Source organism: Oryzias latipes, chromosome 5, assembly GCF_053564925.1.
Source record: "Oryzias latipes strain Hd-rR chromosome 5, Olatipes_Hd-rR_3.1".
In the NCBI taxonomy this organism is placed as follows: domain Eukaryota; kingdom Metazoa; phylum Chordata; class Actinopteri; order Beloniformes; family Adrianichthyidae; genus Oryzias; species Oryzias latipes.
This window is the reverse complement of record NC_136241.1, coordinates 22,145,086-22,160,521: the sequence shown is the minus strand read 5'-3', so window position 1 is coordinate 22,160,521 and position 15,436 is coordinate 22,145,086. Positions and strand designations below refer to the sequence as shown.

Below are 15,436 nucleotides of genomic sequence, written 5' to 3'. Positions count from 1 at the left end.
GTCTACATTTTAACTTCACAAATCTATACATGCACCCCTAGTAACATTTACATTACATTTTTTTCTGAAAAAGAATAGTTGCCTTTAAACCTTGCCTATAGAAAAACTCTTCTGTTCTCACATGTTGTGTGTTCACAGATATATTTGTTTACATTCATGAAATTTTTGTGTTATATGGATTTTATTTTGAAAATCCGCCCCTTAAATCTTGTCGTGAAACAAACAATTGAAATCTGTAATGGGGTCTGTGTACATTTCTGTATTTCAAGTTTCCTTGTGATGACATGAACTCACAAATGAAAATAAACTACTATCAACATACAATTGATCTTCGTGAACTGTGGTGTGGACCTCACCAATGTGATGTGCTGATGGAAATATGGAAACAATGTAAAAACAAAAAAATGTTCCATTGTGTTTCACTTTTTAAAAGCAACAGCTTTTTTCTAGGCATTAATTTTGGACAGTGGTAAATAACATTGACCTTTCATCATTAGAGTCACTGGTTCAAGCCTCGGCAGCAGCAGGATTGCGCCTGGGTGGGGCAGCTACCCAACAGTGATTACTCCACCCTTGCCCCTCTGGTGCCCATGAGCAAGACCCTTGACCCTAATTACCTCAATGAATAGGCCCAGGGGCCGCAGATTTTCCTGTGATTCTACCATACAGCTGCCTGGATTGTAAACAAGGTGTCCTTGAAAATGAAAATTCACTCCTATTCGATCTTCCCTGTTTAAATACAGTTTTCAAAAATGCAGACAAACATTTGTCTTGGACACAGCACCCATGAAAACACAGCACTTACAATAAACATCTCACTTTTGTTAAGTTTCAATCTTGTTTGCCGGTAACAAAAACAAATATCAATTAAAGATTATAATCATTTATTTGTAGATAATACAGTCATAATATAAGATTGTCATAGGTAAGTTGCGTGACTTAGTTCTCACATACACACACTTACACACATCTACAATTAGTATGCACACAACAACTTACAGATTTTAAGCATATTCACAAATAGAACACTTGTCTTACAGGGTGAACCAACTGAAATTAACTTCTGCACACAGACAGGTAAAAACAAGATTTGCGTAACCAATATTTTTGAAAAGGGGTGTAAAAACAATACCCATGCCCACAACAAGTATGAAAAAGCAAGTACGCCCCAGACCCATCAGACAACCTCCACCGACCACCAACCATCCCCACCCACTCCAGGCGGCCAAGTATTTGACCCCCAACCCTATCAGCCCAAGCTGAGCTGACGGGAGGCACCCAGGGTACAGGCAAGTTAATCAGGACTGCCCCAACCCACCCGCGGAACCAGAGGCGACGGGGGCACAGTCCCAAACACAGGAGAGCACCACACCTAGGCCAGGCGCAGTCCCAAGCAGCAGGGGCACAGGCCCACCCAGCCATACCCAGAGGACCCCCCCCACCAGATTACTGCACCACCACCCCCACACCACCACCACCACCAATAGGCCCTGGAAAGGAGCACATAGGCACATTCTAATCTAATCTAATCTAATTACGGGGGAACAAATGGACTGAAGTTCCTTTACTTTGTTTTTGTTCGCAGTTGATGTTAACTCCAAGCTGTTATAATCCAAGAGTCGAGGATATTTGTTTTTTGTTTTTTTAGCAATGCAAAGGGAAGCAAAGATGACAGATTTCATACTAATGGTACTCATATCACCAAGCACACAGAGAGATGGAGAAGCTGTGATAGGTATGTCAAACCAGGTTGACAGATCTACACACCCTGTGCCAAAACTTTAAGACTGATGTCCAGAGCCACACTGTGTACAAATAATTATCCGGTGTATTGCTATTACAAAACCCACAAGTGTCTGATTCTCTGAGACCCATCTTAAATATCCTTTATCCTGTGTAGTGAGTTTTATGAAGAGTTTTATACTGAATAAACTGCAGATAAGGACTTTTGGTTAGTCTAAAAGTGTTTGAGCAGATCTGTGACCAAAAAGAGTTGTCTGTAGTCTGAATCCCAATTCTTTGTTGGTAATGTAACTTCGTTTCCTATGTTACTTATAAATATATATGTATATATTTTAGACAGAATTTTGTATGATGTAAGGTTCAGAAATGTATTCACTTTATCAGCTAGTGTCAGATTTCCTGACTCAGGTTAATTCTTGCTCTGATTTCAGTTGCTAATATTCTAAATAAATTGTATTACTTAATCCATTACCTCCTTTCAAGTTTTCAAAAGATACGACATTTTTATCTTGAATTATGTGTTCTAGATGTGCAATTCGGTTAGCCTTCCAGGTTGGGATGTTAAGTTAGATGTATATATTTCATTTTCTTTGTTATCATTTTAACTGCTGATTTTAAGACTGCTTTTTGAACTCTGTTAACCTACACATGAAGGCTACTATGTTGGGATTTTTTTCTTTTCCAGATACCATCTGGAGAAAAGAGACATCTGAGAAAGCACAGGGAACTGTGAACAAACACTCCCATGTACGCAGTGAGAAGTTTAAACAAGTGTATTGTTAACTACTGACCTTGCATCTCTTTGATCCATTATTCTTTTCTGTAACCAGGGCAACCAATTCAAAATAAAATGGAAGATCGGACAGGCATCTGCAGAGCTGTTGGAGACAGAGGCGTTGAATGGTTGTCTGTTTCTGTTTCTCCTTGCGAGAAATCGCACTGGGCATTTATGCCTGTTTTTAAATACTGTCTTGTGTTTTCAGAAATAACTGATAATGTTCTTGTTTACCAAGATGTCAGTTCCAAATGGGTGTCAGTTTGCTCGGTGTGAGAGAGGAGTTATTCATTTTAAGAAAATCCCACCAGGCTGTAAACGTGGTTTTCATTTTGATACATTTAAAGCAAATTTACCGCTTGATGGAGCTGCTAAAAGGAAGATCTGATAGTTCAATCTCTTCACATAGTGACTTTTCTACATCTATCCATGAGTGATCTGATGGATTATTATTATGCCATTTTAAAATATATTGTAATCCATGAGCAAGGAAGTAATTGTAAAAGTTAGGAAATTCTAACCCACAAAGGGTTTTTTAATTTTTCCAAGTTTTACAATTTCAAAGTATTAAAGTCCCACTTCAATCATGTTTTTATTTTTTGTAAAATAGAAAGTGTAGTCTTTTAGCTATGATTATGCTGTACATTCAGATAAAATTAAAAAAAAAAAAAAAATGACAATAATAACAGTGTCATTTTTCTGGTCCATAGTTTTTTTTTTTTACTTATCCCGTCCAACAGCTAAGCCAAGAGATGAGAGCTGAAGACCTCTTGTGTTGGACATATTTTACTTTTACAAGAGGGTTATGTGAATCTTCTGGGTTATGAATCTTTGAGATTAAGAATCTTTCTAGGCCATAGTTTCTGCAGAGTGGCAGTACTTTAATAGAAATTCAGCACTAAGTAGTGGGCGGGATTGTTGGTGCAGAGTAAGCCTGCGCTCATTTCTCATCATCCCTTTTACACTTGGCATTTCATTTTATTTGCTGTGCAAGTGAATTCAACAATCTGCATGTGCATCAAATCAGTTCTGAACCACAGCCTGTGCTGCTTGCTGGTGCAATGTAGCCTAAATTATAATGTAATTCAAAGGATATTTCATGGGCTTATCAAAGTTCTTTTCGGTGTGTAATTTTACTGAACAGCAGAGTTTGGTACACACATTTGTTTTGTCATTCTGAACATTGTTCAAAAAGTATCGATTTGGAACAAAAAAGGTATTTAGTAATGTCTTCATTCATGCAAGACAGAGCTTGCAGAAAGGGGGGATGAAGGGTGGAGCTATGCAGCTCAGCACCAATGACCACGCCCATGTAGAGGAGATTTTGGAAACAGTGGCTTCGAATAAACATGAAATGTGTTTTTTTAAGACATTTAGTTTGTGTTGGGAATGTTTTTATTAAAACAATCGTCAAATGGGGACTTTAAATATTGAACCTTAGATTTTCATCGAGAATGAACGACCCTGGAGTATTTCAGGCAGGCAACTCGAGCAGTGCGCTAACCTGGTTACTCCTCCCTGAGGGCGGTTCAGTTGAATTAACTCATCTGTTCAGTGTCCTACTTAAGTTCCAGGTGTGCGGTCCATTCCTTCTCTTCCGTTTCCGCGAGCTCTGCGTTCGTCACCCCACCCTCCTCCCCGGCTTCCACCTGTGAGCTCCATAAAGGGTAGTTTAATACCAAAATGTTTTCTATGGAGATCTTTGTTTTATGTAACTGAACGGAGCCTTATGCCAAACTAAAAGAAATATGGAAAAAAAAGGATTTACTGCATGAGTTGTCTGACTGAAATGATATAAAATTGGTGTTCGCCAAAAACATGGTAGTGCAGAAAAATGTAATTCGAAGTTTTGCAGTGAAAACTGTTCAAGAGAGTGTTTTTGTCAGAGAACATACGAAAGAAGAATGTACTAAGCACCCTGTCTAATGTGAAATCCTCACCTGTTCTCTGGATAAATCTTTCTTTCCTACAAGAGAATTTTTTTTATAATGATGATGTGTTTTCCAAAGAGAGTGCAGTCTATCTCAGTGCCATTGCGTTTCCAAGTACAATACATGAATTCCACTAAAAATCCGTAAATTGGACTTCTGAAGACTTTGTTTTTGTTGGTGCATTTTCCTTTTACTCTCTTAATTTTTAAGTAATTTAAGTTTAACAAGATCAACACAAACAGGAGGGTTAAAGTCATAGTTTACTAACAAGAAGTTGGGTTTGGTCAAATTAGTTAGTTGTGGTGTTTGTTGTGTTTGGACACAACAGCTGTTGATCACAGAAAAAGGAGTCTTTTTCCTGCTTCAGGGAATCATAGATCAGAGTTAAGCAGCTTAACAAACAACATTCCTCCAAAGGTACAGGGACTCTAACCCGAGGATGAAGGAGACGGCCGCCGATATATCCGAAAACTTTCTAAGTCTTTCAGTAAGCCCGCAGAAGAGTTGCTAACAACCCCTTGAAAAGATTACAGACAAGTCTGGGTCCTTAGAAGATGAATACAGAGAGGCTGGATCAGTTTGTATTTGCAGGAGAGTGTTTGATCTTTGATGCTTGCAGAAAAGCACTCCTCTTAAAGAAAGCTGTATTTCAAATTGCAAAAGCTATTAGGCGCAGAGTGCTCAGGGTTTATTGCAGCCGCTCGTTATGCGGCGTTCACACTAGTGCTGCTTCATGCATTTTCTACAGCTTTTATCATCTCAAATTATTAATGCGTGTTGTTCTTTACGCTTTAATGTGCTCAGTGACTCATCTCTCATGTGGTTCTGTCATGGAATAAACCAAAAAAAAAGGAGGAACTGAAAGTGATCCAAGAGCAGAAGGAGGAAAGTAAAAAATGAATGCAGTCAAGAGAGGCAGTAGGGGTACCAGTGCTCAGTGAAGGGTTAAATAGGTGTGCTGCCACTCATCCATCACTCTTTGGCTAATGCCATACATGTAATAAACACCCCCCCCCCCCCCCCCCCCCCCAGCCCCCAAGATATTCCAGTTAATGACACAATGTTCTTTCAGATAATGGGTTCAGAAAAACAATAAATAAAAGGCATTTCACAGCAGTTAAGATATATGCTGCATTAATGCATTAGGTGACATTAATATATTACATGAAAGGAGCCGCACACTCCGACTTGAGACTTTGCAAAGAATTTACAAAAAACGCTTCATTTATCTCATTTATGACCAATTATACAACAAAAAAGATCTCCAGCCACTGTTACTACTATTCTCTCTTGAAATAAACGCTGAGGAAATATGTGAACACAGCAACTATTAATATTTATGCACACATAGACTCAACTTCTGACTCTACAATGTAAACGAGGGGGTTTGTGCTTCAGCCCACATTAACAAACCTCCACCACTATGCTCCATAGTTGCTTTGTTCTGTTGAAATGCTGTTTTGTTATTTTCCAATCAAGATTAGCTTTAAGCTAAAGCATTAAAACAAAGTACTGTCTCCGGTTAAAAACCAGCCTGAAAACTTAGTCGATACACAAAAACAATCGGGAACAGATCAGTGATTTTGGCCTGAAATGTTGAACTGTTAAATGAAAAAACAGGAGGAATAGGCATGAAGCAAATGTCCAGTGGACACACAGACACAAATGTACACACAAAAATGCAAACACATTTAAACAGAGTTTAGAAGAGACTAGAGAAAAATCTGTTTTGCAAAATCTGGCAGAATAGTCCAGGTCATTTCTGTTAGCATCATCTGGCTTTTTTTTTCCTGAATCCTTTAAGATAGTATTTCAAAAGAATTAACTGTTCTGAGGTGACCAGACAACATATTGCCATAACAATAAACAAAGTGCAGCATGAAGGTGCACCACAAAGGAGGAGAAAGGTGAACTTTAGGTGGCGGTATCTTGTGACTGAAGGAAGAACCCAGCAATTGTGTGCAGTTTCCCATTTCATAAAAACTCACTGTTACTTGGACAATTGTTACTTTTAAAAATAGCAAATACAGAGTCACTTCTTTGTTGTTGCTTGTTCCTATCGATCTATGAGCAAGGAGGAGTTATTTTCCTAGCCTCGTTACATGCAAATTCTCAACATGATCTAGAACTTCCCAACCCAGCAGGTCTGAAATCTACAAGAAACATTCAGCTGGTTGAACCTACAGTAAAAGCCAAACGGGATGAAGCTGCTTTTAGCTGCTCTGCTGCAAACAAATGGAATCAGATTTCTCATGAGCTCAGATGTGATTGATTTCTATTTCAATATCAACTTTAAACCTTGTTATTTTCTGTTTTCCTTTGCTTTAAATATTTATCTCTTCCTATTTATAATAATCTATTTCTGATTTCTTTCCATTTCATTCTCATTAAGTCTTATATGTGTTTCAAAAGCTTTTATGTTCCTACAGGACAACCTTAACCTGCCTATAAGTTTGGAAGATGCTGAACAAAAAACAGCCTTGCCTTGTGAAGCTACGGACACACAAGCATAAGACACGCTTTCAACAACAAGCGAAATGTGGGTTGCATCTAACCTGGAGAGTTAACACTGGACAAGCCGGTCGTAGGGACATGTGACCGTGAGAATTTTGAACGCAGAATGTCCAAAACGTGCATTTCCGTGTCTTCTTAAATAGGCATTGCAGAGGGCGGTATGAACGTAGCTTTACATTAACACTTTAAAAAGCCATCAGCTCCAAAAAACGATAGAAGTCTAAATTTTACAGTAGAGTTTCTTTTACTTTCATCTGTCCTCAGACTGGTCTTACCCTTCACCAAGCAGCTGTTAGCCCACAGGCTGTGCAGCAGATGAAGAGGTTCTCAGGTTATGAGGAGCTTCCTTTTTCACGTCCGACACAGATTAGTCCGTCTGATATAAAACAGACATCCATCTTCTCAGCATCACACCTCTGCCTGAAAGTCTAAGACCTGTTTGATCGTGATTTAACACCTTCAACTGGTTCTGGTCTGTGGCCCGTGTCGTGTCCCTACTGGAGGTAGGCCAGCATGTGTCTGTGACCTGACTCAACTAAATGAGCAGCAGATGCCTTTATTGGTGCTGCTGTCAGGGAACACACCATGGTGAAGCAAATTCAGAGAAACGAATTGAGATAGTTAAGACATCTGATGAAAAAACTACCCAGATGCCATTTGGTGAGGCGTTCAGGTATGTCCAACCAGGAGGAGGTTCCTGGCAGAAACAGGACAGGTTGGAGATTCTATCCATCTGCTGACCTGGAAACCCTTCACTTTCAACAACATTTTTACTTTCTTTTTCAGATTGTTTAATATCCAAATACCTTGATCAGATTGTTCAGCTGTTAACCGTCACCTTGTTACACAATTAAGTCAGTCTCCGTTCATTCCTACATAAAAGTCCAACCAGGAAAAGACAAACATACAGTCTGGTTCCAGCGGCTTATATTAATTTTCTGTGTTTAGATCTGTTGCTAGTGTAATCTCTACTGTGGTTAAATTAAATAAGTTGTGTACGGTAGTCTTACATTTAAGATTAAAATTTGATCCAATGGGGGCATGACCTTTTCATACAGATGAACATCGAATCTTAAGCTCTTAATTAGACTTAATAGGCAGGTTTCAATAACTGATTTTCATGTTTAATCTTTACCATTTTTTATTAAGAAAAAAAGGTGTTATATAGCATCACTGCTGCTCAAGATGATTATAGAGCTGAGAAACAGGCCTCAAATAAGCCCATAATGAAATAACGGGTCACATGACAGCGAGACCGTCTAATGGATAATTGTGGGAATCCCATTGTGGTTGCCCTAAACAAATGGCAAGAAATGGATGGATTTATGATCAGATGGATGGGAGGATGGCGGCAAAAACGGGTTGCTAAAAATTTCCATATTTCATGTTTAGAATTTTCTCCATGAGTGATAAATGGTTCTGTGTGCGAGGATGACACTGCTGTCTTCAATGACAGGATCATAGTGGTGAAGGAGCAGCATATCTTCATCAAACATCCAGCACATTATAATGATTTGTGTGATTCTTCCCAGCAGCACTAACAGTGTGGAGATAGTGCAGTCAAGCCTGATGCAGCGTCCACACGGCATCAATCAACCAGCAGATTGGGAAAAGAAAGGTCACCAAAAAACAGACAGAACTTCCTGACTTCTTTTTTTAACCCCAATCCTTAAAAACATTCAATCAAAAATGTTTTCAAATTTGCGCTATTACCGAGAGTTTTTTTTTTTTTTTTACCATACAACAAGCAGCCAAATAATCAAGGTTCTTCTCTATTCTGGTACTAGAAATAGCCTTTTCTATCATCAATGGTGCATACTTATATAGTGTTTTACTACATTCCTTGAAGGCCCAAAGCACTTTACAGTCCCATTCACCTATACAAACACACTGATGGTGGCTCAGCTGCCCAACACTGTTGCCAGCCTATAAACAGGGGCAATGTGGGTTTCAGTGTCTTGCCCATGGATGCTTCAACACATGGGCGGGCAAGGCGGGTACTAAACCTGTGATCCTCCGATCAGAGGCTGACCATTCTATCTCAGCACCATACTGTGTTTTGTGGCCCTTTATTGAAACTGTAATTTTGCAACTGTACAAAGGGATATCTTCTCTTTTCCTTTGTTCAAGATGCAAAAAAAAATCCCAAATGCTTTATATTTGCAAATCTGGTTCTGGAGCTGATACCACATCGGCCCAAATATCCACCAAAACTATTTAGCAAGATGCTGTTGGAGCTCAGTGCAGGGAAGCCAGACTGCACCAAACCTCGGAAACTCATGGCTAAAAATACAATGTTCTGTGTTTGTTTTCTCACCAGCTTTAATGACACATCCTTCAGATTATCTAGTTCCCTCAAATCAAACGATGCCACGGCCTGAATTCCCCCTCTGCAATATAACGCCAAATATAGAAACAAATTCATTAAATCACAGTTTTGTTAGTGGTTTGGTTCTTTTGGGATTTTTATTGTGCTCCAGATACATGCTTTTTCACATAATCCACAGAATGAAAGAGCTACACTCTCCTAATTCAGCTCAGATTTTACTATGTGGCATGTTAGAGCAGCATGGTTAAAACTAGTTTAGAACATAGACATATCAACAAAGCCTGCACAGATGTGGGATGTTTTATTTGAATATGTTCAAATTTTATAAGTAGAAAGAAAGGAGAAGTTCAGCACCAATGGTTTCAGGTGGGAGAACTAATTACTGCTATAAAGTGGAATAATAAAGCCTTCATTTACAGCATGTAATGCACTTAAACGCTCCTTATGACTGTAAGTTCTCAGGACTTTATGAGTTTTTGTGGCTGACACGACTTCTCTTATCAGCGCAAATGATAAACGACTCGGCTCCATGCCTCATTTCACATTAGGCTCATCAAATAGTCGGTGGGACAGATTAATGGGACGGAGCGTGCTGGCACCCCGAGTGTAAACACTGTATTAATCACAAGCTGCCTGTCTGCCGCACCGACCCATCCCATCCGTTCACCTCAGCCTGTGTACACAAAGTTCTAACACAGACATTCACAAACACGGTTACATCCATACATAACCGTGCAGCTGACAGTTTCCACATGTTTCATGCAGTCTGTTTCCTCCAGCAGAAGACATTTGCTGTGGGAGTGGTGGGGGTAGGTGGCTATTTCTGGTATAATCCCGGACTTCAAAAAGGCCACAAAAACTACTGTATTTTCCGCACTATAGGGCGCACCCGATAATAGGTGTACCGTCAATGGTTGGTCTATTTTTGAACTTCTGTCATATGTAAGGTGAAACTAACTATACTGTGCATTAAACAAGACCAAAGAGTCAGAGATAAGACCGTCAGTCAGTCAAACTGCATTAACTGCATTCACAGTAGTTCTACAATTTTTCTGTTAAAAGCTCCACGTTTGCCACGTTGGAAAGCGTTAGCTACGGTAGCAAATTCACAACACATGTAACTCACAGCCTTCTTTTTAAAACATAAAAAACAGACTATTACCGCTAAACAAATGTTACTGGGACAACGCTAACTCCAAACCTTGTCAGTAACATGGAAAAAGGCACAATCCGACACCGCTACATCTTAACCCCATCAGCATATTTACAATAATACCCAACCTTGTTTGCAACTCATAAAAAAAACGGACATTGTAACAGAGCGCCGTGTACCTCTCAAAACCGGATCGACATCAGTAAGGACAACCAGAGTTAATCTATATATGAGGCCTATATATATGAGGCCTATAATAGACTAGAGAATCGAACTTTATTCATCTCACAGCGAGAAATTGTCTATTATAAGGCGCAGTGTTGTTGTTATTTTAAATTTAGGCTTTTGAATGCGCCTCATCGTAAAGAGCATATGGTAGTTAGGACATTTGACCAGGAGGTTATGGTTAGAGTTCGGCAGGAGTTATCTGAATGTGGTTGTGGTAAGACTCCACAAACCAATAAAAGTCAACACAGTGTAAGAAGGTCAAACAAGGCCAAGAGGTACTTAGGTTTGTTCTTCACTGGTACAGTTCCATATATCCAGTCCCATAGACAATGTTTTAAAAGATAAGAAAACTTATACATGACCTCATCCAGAATGGTTTAATTTCACTTACAGCCCTCTCAGTCACGAATCAAAAACGGAAGCTGGCCAAACTGTCTGAACCAATGATATAATTCAAATAGTTGCTCACCTGGTGGCACTATTTCCCAAACTCTTACCAGGATGGGGAAAAAAGACCCTCAAGCCAGATTTCAGGTGAGTTTTCACACCTGCCAAACCAGCAGTGTCAGATAAATCCAACTCGGGTTTTAAACAGGACCAAATCTGGCATTCCTGGGACCATGGGCGGGTCCAGTAGTCTATTCAGATGGGTGGGTGCTGTGTATATTCACCCAGTATTCTGTACATTATTGCTTCCTTTGATGTTTTAACAAATGGCTGAGATTGTCCACATTTAAAAACATGAACATGGTGAAACAAAACATTAAAATCTCCATTTGACTGTACTGGACTGATGGATGTTTGTTTTGTTTTACTGCAAACTCTCAACACAAAAGCTGTGTGTTAAGCTGTGATAAAAGTGTTGCAGCACTGAAGGACTATAATGTGCAGGGGAACTATGATGAGAAACACCAACATTTCAACAAAATCTTTCCCAAAGGAAAAGGGCGAGAAGTGCAAGCATGCTAAGCTCAATTGCATCTTATAACCGAAACTATTCACCTATCTACGGTGTGATAGAGTAAGTCTCCTCTCCAATAAAATATTTCCCTTATTTGTCACTATTTAGCAGATATGTTTCTACATAAAAATTGACAAAAGCTTCTCTTGGAGGGGTAGTAGGCCTTGTATTTGATTGCAAAGACTATAGATATGAAACTGATATGACTTTATTGTTGTTCTGGCTCCTTTACAATGAGACAGTTTATGTTTGAGATGAATCGATCTGTAGCGTCTTTTAAAACGGGTTTCACAGAAAACCTTTTTGTCTCAAGTATTTTTGCTCAAGAAAAGAAACACTTCAGGGTGTCTGTTAATAAATGTGTCTCTCTGTATTCTTCTGTGCTGTCAGAGGACAACCGTCTGAAGCTTCCTGTAGATGTATCGCACTCCTTACAGTTCGTTTAGGAGAATGTACTCCTGCATTCCTTTTTCTCTCCATCATAAATTCACTTACAGCATGTAAAAACATTACTGGGGATGTGAGCTTCAGTGTGTTGCCCAAGAACATTTTCAGATGTGCAAGAGCTGGGGATTGAACCTCTGACCTTCCAATTAGAGCAAAAAAAGTCCACAGCTGAGGCACAGCTCGACCAATCAGCAAGATCTATCTCTAGTCTTTCAGAGCTCAGAGGGCATGTCAACATGTCACAGCACACCTATATTTAAATCTTGAAAAACAGCCCCTTTTCCTCACCCCACACCTCCTCTGATCTGTAAATGTCTATTTATACGATTTTTCCCGATGAAAATGTGTTTTTAACACAAAATGATTTTCCTGTGATTGTGCAGTACAAACAGAGGTGTGATGAAGAGGTTTTTTTTCTTCCACAAACAAGCCAAAGCACAGTTTCCTTGGAGAAAAACATCACTACTATGATCGCATGTGACAAATTCTTGACCCTGTTCATGTTTTCTTCAAAATGATGGTTAATTGGTCGCACTGAGACCCAACAGAACCTGCTGAGGAATTCAATGTTCTGCTTGATCACATCTGAAAATATGAAAAGGAAGCAAACCCAAAGCTCCTGAGCCTCAGCTGCCCATATGTAATCAGACCGAGTTATGGGAGTGATGAAGGCTCCGCTGCAAGCCAGAGGAGAAATACTTCAACATCTGATTCGTGCAGATAAACAGTCCCTACAGTGATCGGGCTGGTGGGGGTAATGATCACAAATATTGTAAAACTCGCACTTTTGGAGAAAAGTTCTGTTTGGGAGAACTTCCTGCAAAACTTACCCATCATTACCCATCATCCATTAATTTTTGTTAAGACTGAGCCAATAATGATTCAAGCATTCATCATGAATGTTTTATACCTTTTAAGCTGTTTTTTTTTTTTTTTGATGGGGGGGGGCATATTTAGTTTAGCCAAACCTATAACAAATACTCAGTAAATCAAGACGTCTGATTTGTAACGAGCAAAGTGAACACTTTAGAGAATCGTCTGTCACAGCTCTAATGTCTGCTGCTTTGACAAACGTCCGTGAGAAAAGGAGAGCTGATTATCGTTAAACTCAGAAGTGTAATTTATTCTCCATTTCAGGCGGCTGCTGCAAACACACAGATCTCTGTAAAACTGACAGGCGGCTCTGCTTTAACCCAGCTCTGTTTTAATTAGCAGCACAAGGTTTCCAGAAGATCTTCTCCAGGGGCCAAGGAGCTCCATCTCAAGGACCTGCAGGCCTCTCTCCCCTGCTGCCACCCACAAAGCATCTGTCCCTGGCTTCATCAGGATAACAGCCCACTTCTTAGGTACAGACACAGCGATTTCCTTTCGACATACATGGTTTCAGAAAGAACCTTAATAAACGCAATCGACGGTTTGTTCTCATGCAGTCACAAACTTCTCTGTGGTGGAATTTCTGTTGGAGGATCAAATATGGATTCTTTGTTCTGCTAATTGGGGAAGCTGGGAGAAGAGGGGGGAAACGAGAAGGGTTGGAGGCAAAGGATGGGGCAGAGAAAATCCTTCATAGACACATTTAAGAGTAGGAAAGATTGGACTGCTTCAGCCAATTAACGCATCCATTAGAACAAGAGGCGGAGTTACTTCTTACCAGGACAGGGTAATAGAGTTAAGATTGATCGGTTGTTTTTAACAAGAAAAAAGGACACAGGTGCATTTAAAGAAGTTCTGTAAGGGTCTAAACACTTACAAAGGACATCTGTAGGTAAAAGCAACAATAACTCTTTTTGAATCCCAAATAACTACATCTGCACAATCCATTATTCTATGATATTTTCAATAATGGGTTTTGCTGATATTGACTCTTTTAAGAAGATTAAAATGCCAAGTCCCTCCTATTTACTTAAATTTGCAATGTTAAATGTTTCGTTTATGGGATTTTGGCATCATGGATACATATACAGTCAATGGTTAAAATAGATCATATGCAAAACTGCATTGAATTCTAGGTTAATTTAGGTGTTGGAATCATGGGCCAAATGTATCAACTTTAAAACTAATGCAAAAACAGGATTTCTTTTGGCATTGTTTTAAGTGCTCTGGGATGCTCAAAAGTCCCTTCTGGGCCAAGTGTGACCCATGAGCTGAAACTGGAAAACTCTATAAGACATCCAGGGAAAAATGCTGGCTTAACCAAGTCTGACCGGCTTCTCCTGGCTTTTTCTGGACGCACTCATCTGTTTGTGAGTTTGGGAATTAAAGATAAAGCATCATGTCTGCACTTCAGCTGCTGATAAAATAGTTTTTGTTGACGTTTCTCTACTGCTGATGCCTAAAAAATTCAGAGGGTGAATGTTTCATGACAACGGATTGTTATCATTAATACTTTTCATTATATTTTACAACTGAGGACAATGTGGGGTTGTGGGATCAGGTGTCCTTGTTTTTATGGAGGACAAAGAAAGGAAAACTACAAACAAAAATCCTCTGAAAGTTTCATTCAGCTGATATATTTTTAAAACCTTATAAATTTTCCTTTTAATACGAATAAACTTTACAATATCAGTGGTATTTTTAAGGCATGACAATAGCTGTGGCAACAAAGGGGCGTAAAGGAAACACATGCAATTGTAAAGGCAGACAGACTAACAGTCATTGACTTATCCTGGGTTAGCCTGCTCTAGCCCTTGTGCTATCTTAGATGACCCCACCCTTACATTGACGTGTTCTTCCTACCATGACAAATGTGGTTGAAGGTGGAAAGATTTCATGTTATCCATGGACACCCGTGAAGATCAAAAATCACTGAAGAAAAAAAGTTCAGCGCACTGTCTAGTGGGTCTAGATGACCCAAATCCCAGCGTCATAGTGCCTACGATAGCACAAGGGTTAAACTAGGATAACCTAATTGAAAGCATTTTTTTTAAAAACCTAATTCAGAATCATTTAATCTGCTTTAGTCCAGCGGAGTCTGAGCTAAATGATCAAAGGTATGTATATAATTCCAACACAAGAATTTTCCGTCACTCGTTTTCTCTTGACATTGTCCGTTTGACTGTAGTCTTTCTTCAAAGACTGCGGAACGACGCAAGCCTAAAAAGTCAATAGGCTCAGTGACTGGATAAGTGCCCAGTTTTGCTTTGTTTATTATCTTTCAAAAGCTGTATTTCTCACTCGTATTCTGCGCACTTATCTAAGGAAGAGCAGAATGGTTTTGAAGCTTTTTCTCAATCTCATGATCACCGTTTGCTGTCAGTTTCCGGAACAATAACCAATACCATAGTTTGGTGACATTTCCGTGTCAAGCTAAGCAGCACGAAAACACTTTGGTGCTGAAAAAAAAGTGCCATTCTTT

At 39.4% G+C, this 15,436-nt stretch overlaps 1 protein-coding gene across 2 annotated transcripts in view; it reads right to left on the bottom strand.

The window, feature by feature from the left end:
- The window catches only part of LOC101160156 (receptor-type tyrosine-protein phosphatase gamma), a 231,765-nt gene that overhangs the window by 122,162 nt on the left and 94,167 nt on the right, over nucleotides 1–15,436 (bottom strand). The window lies entirely within an intron of this gene.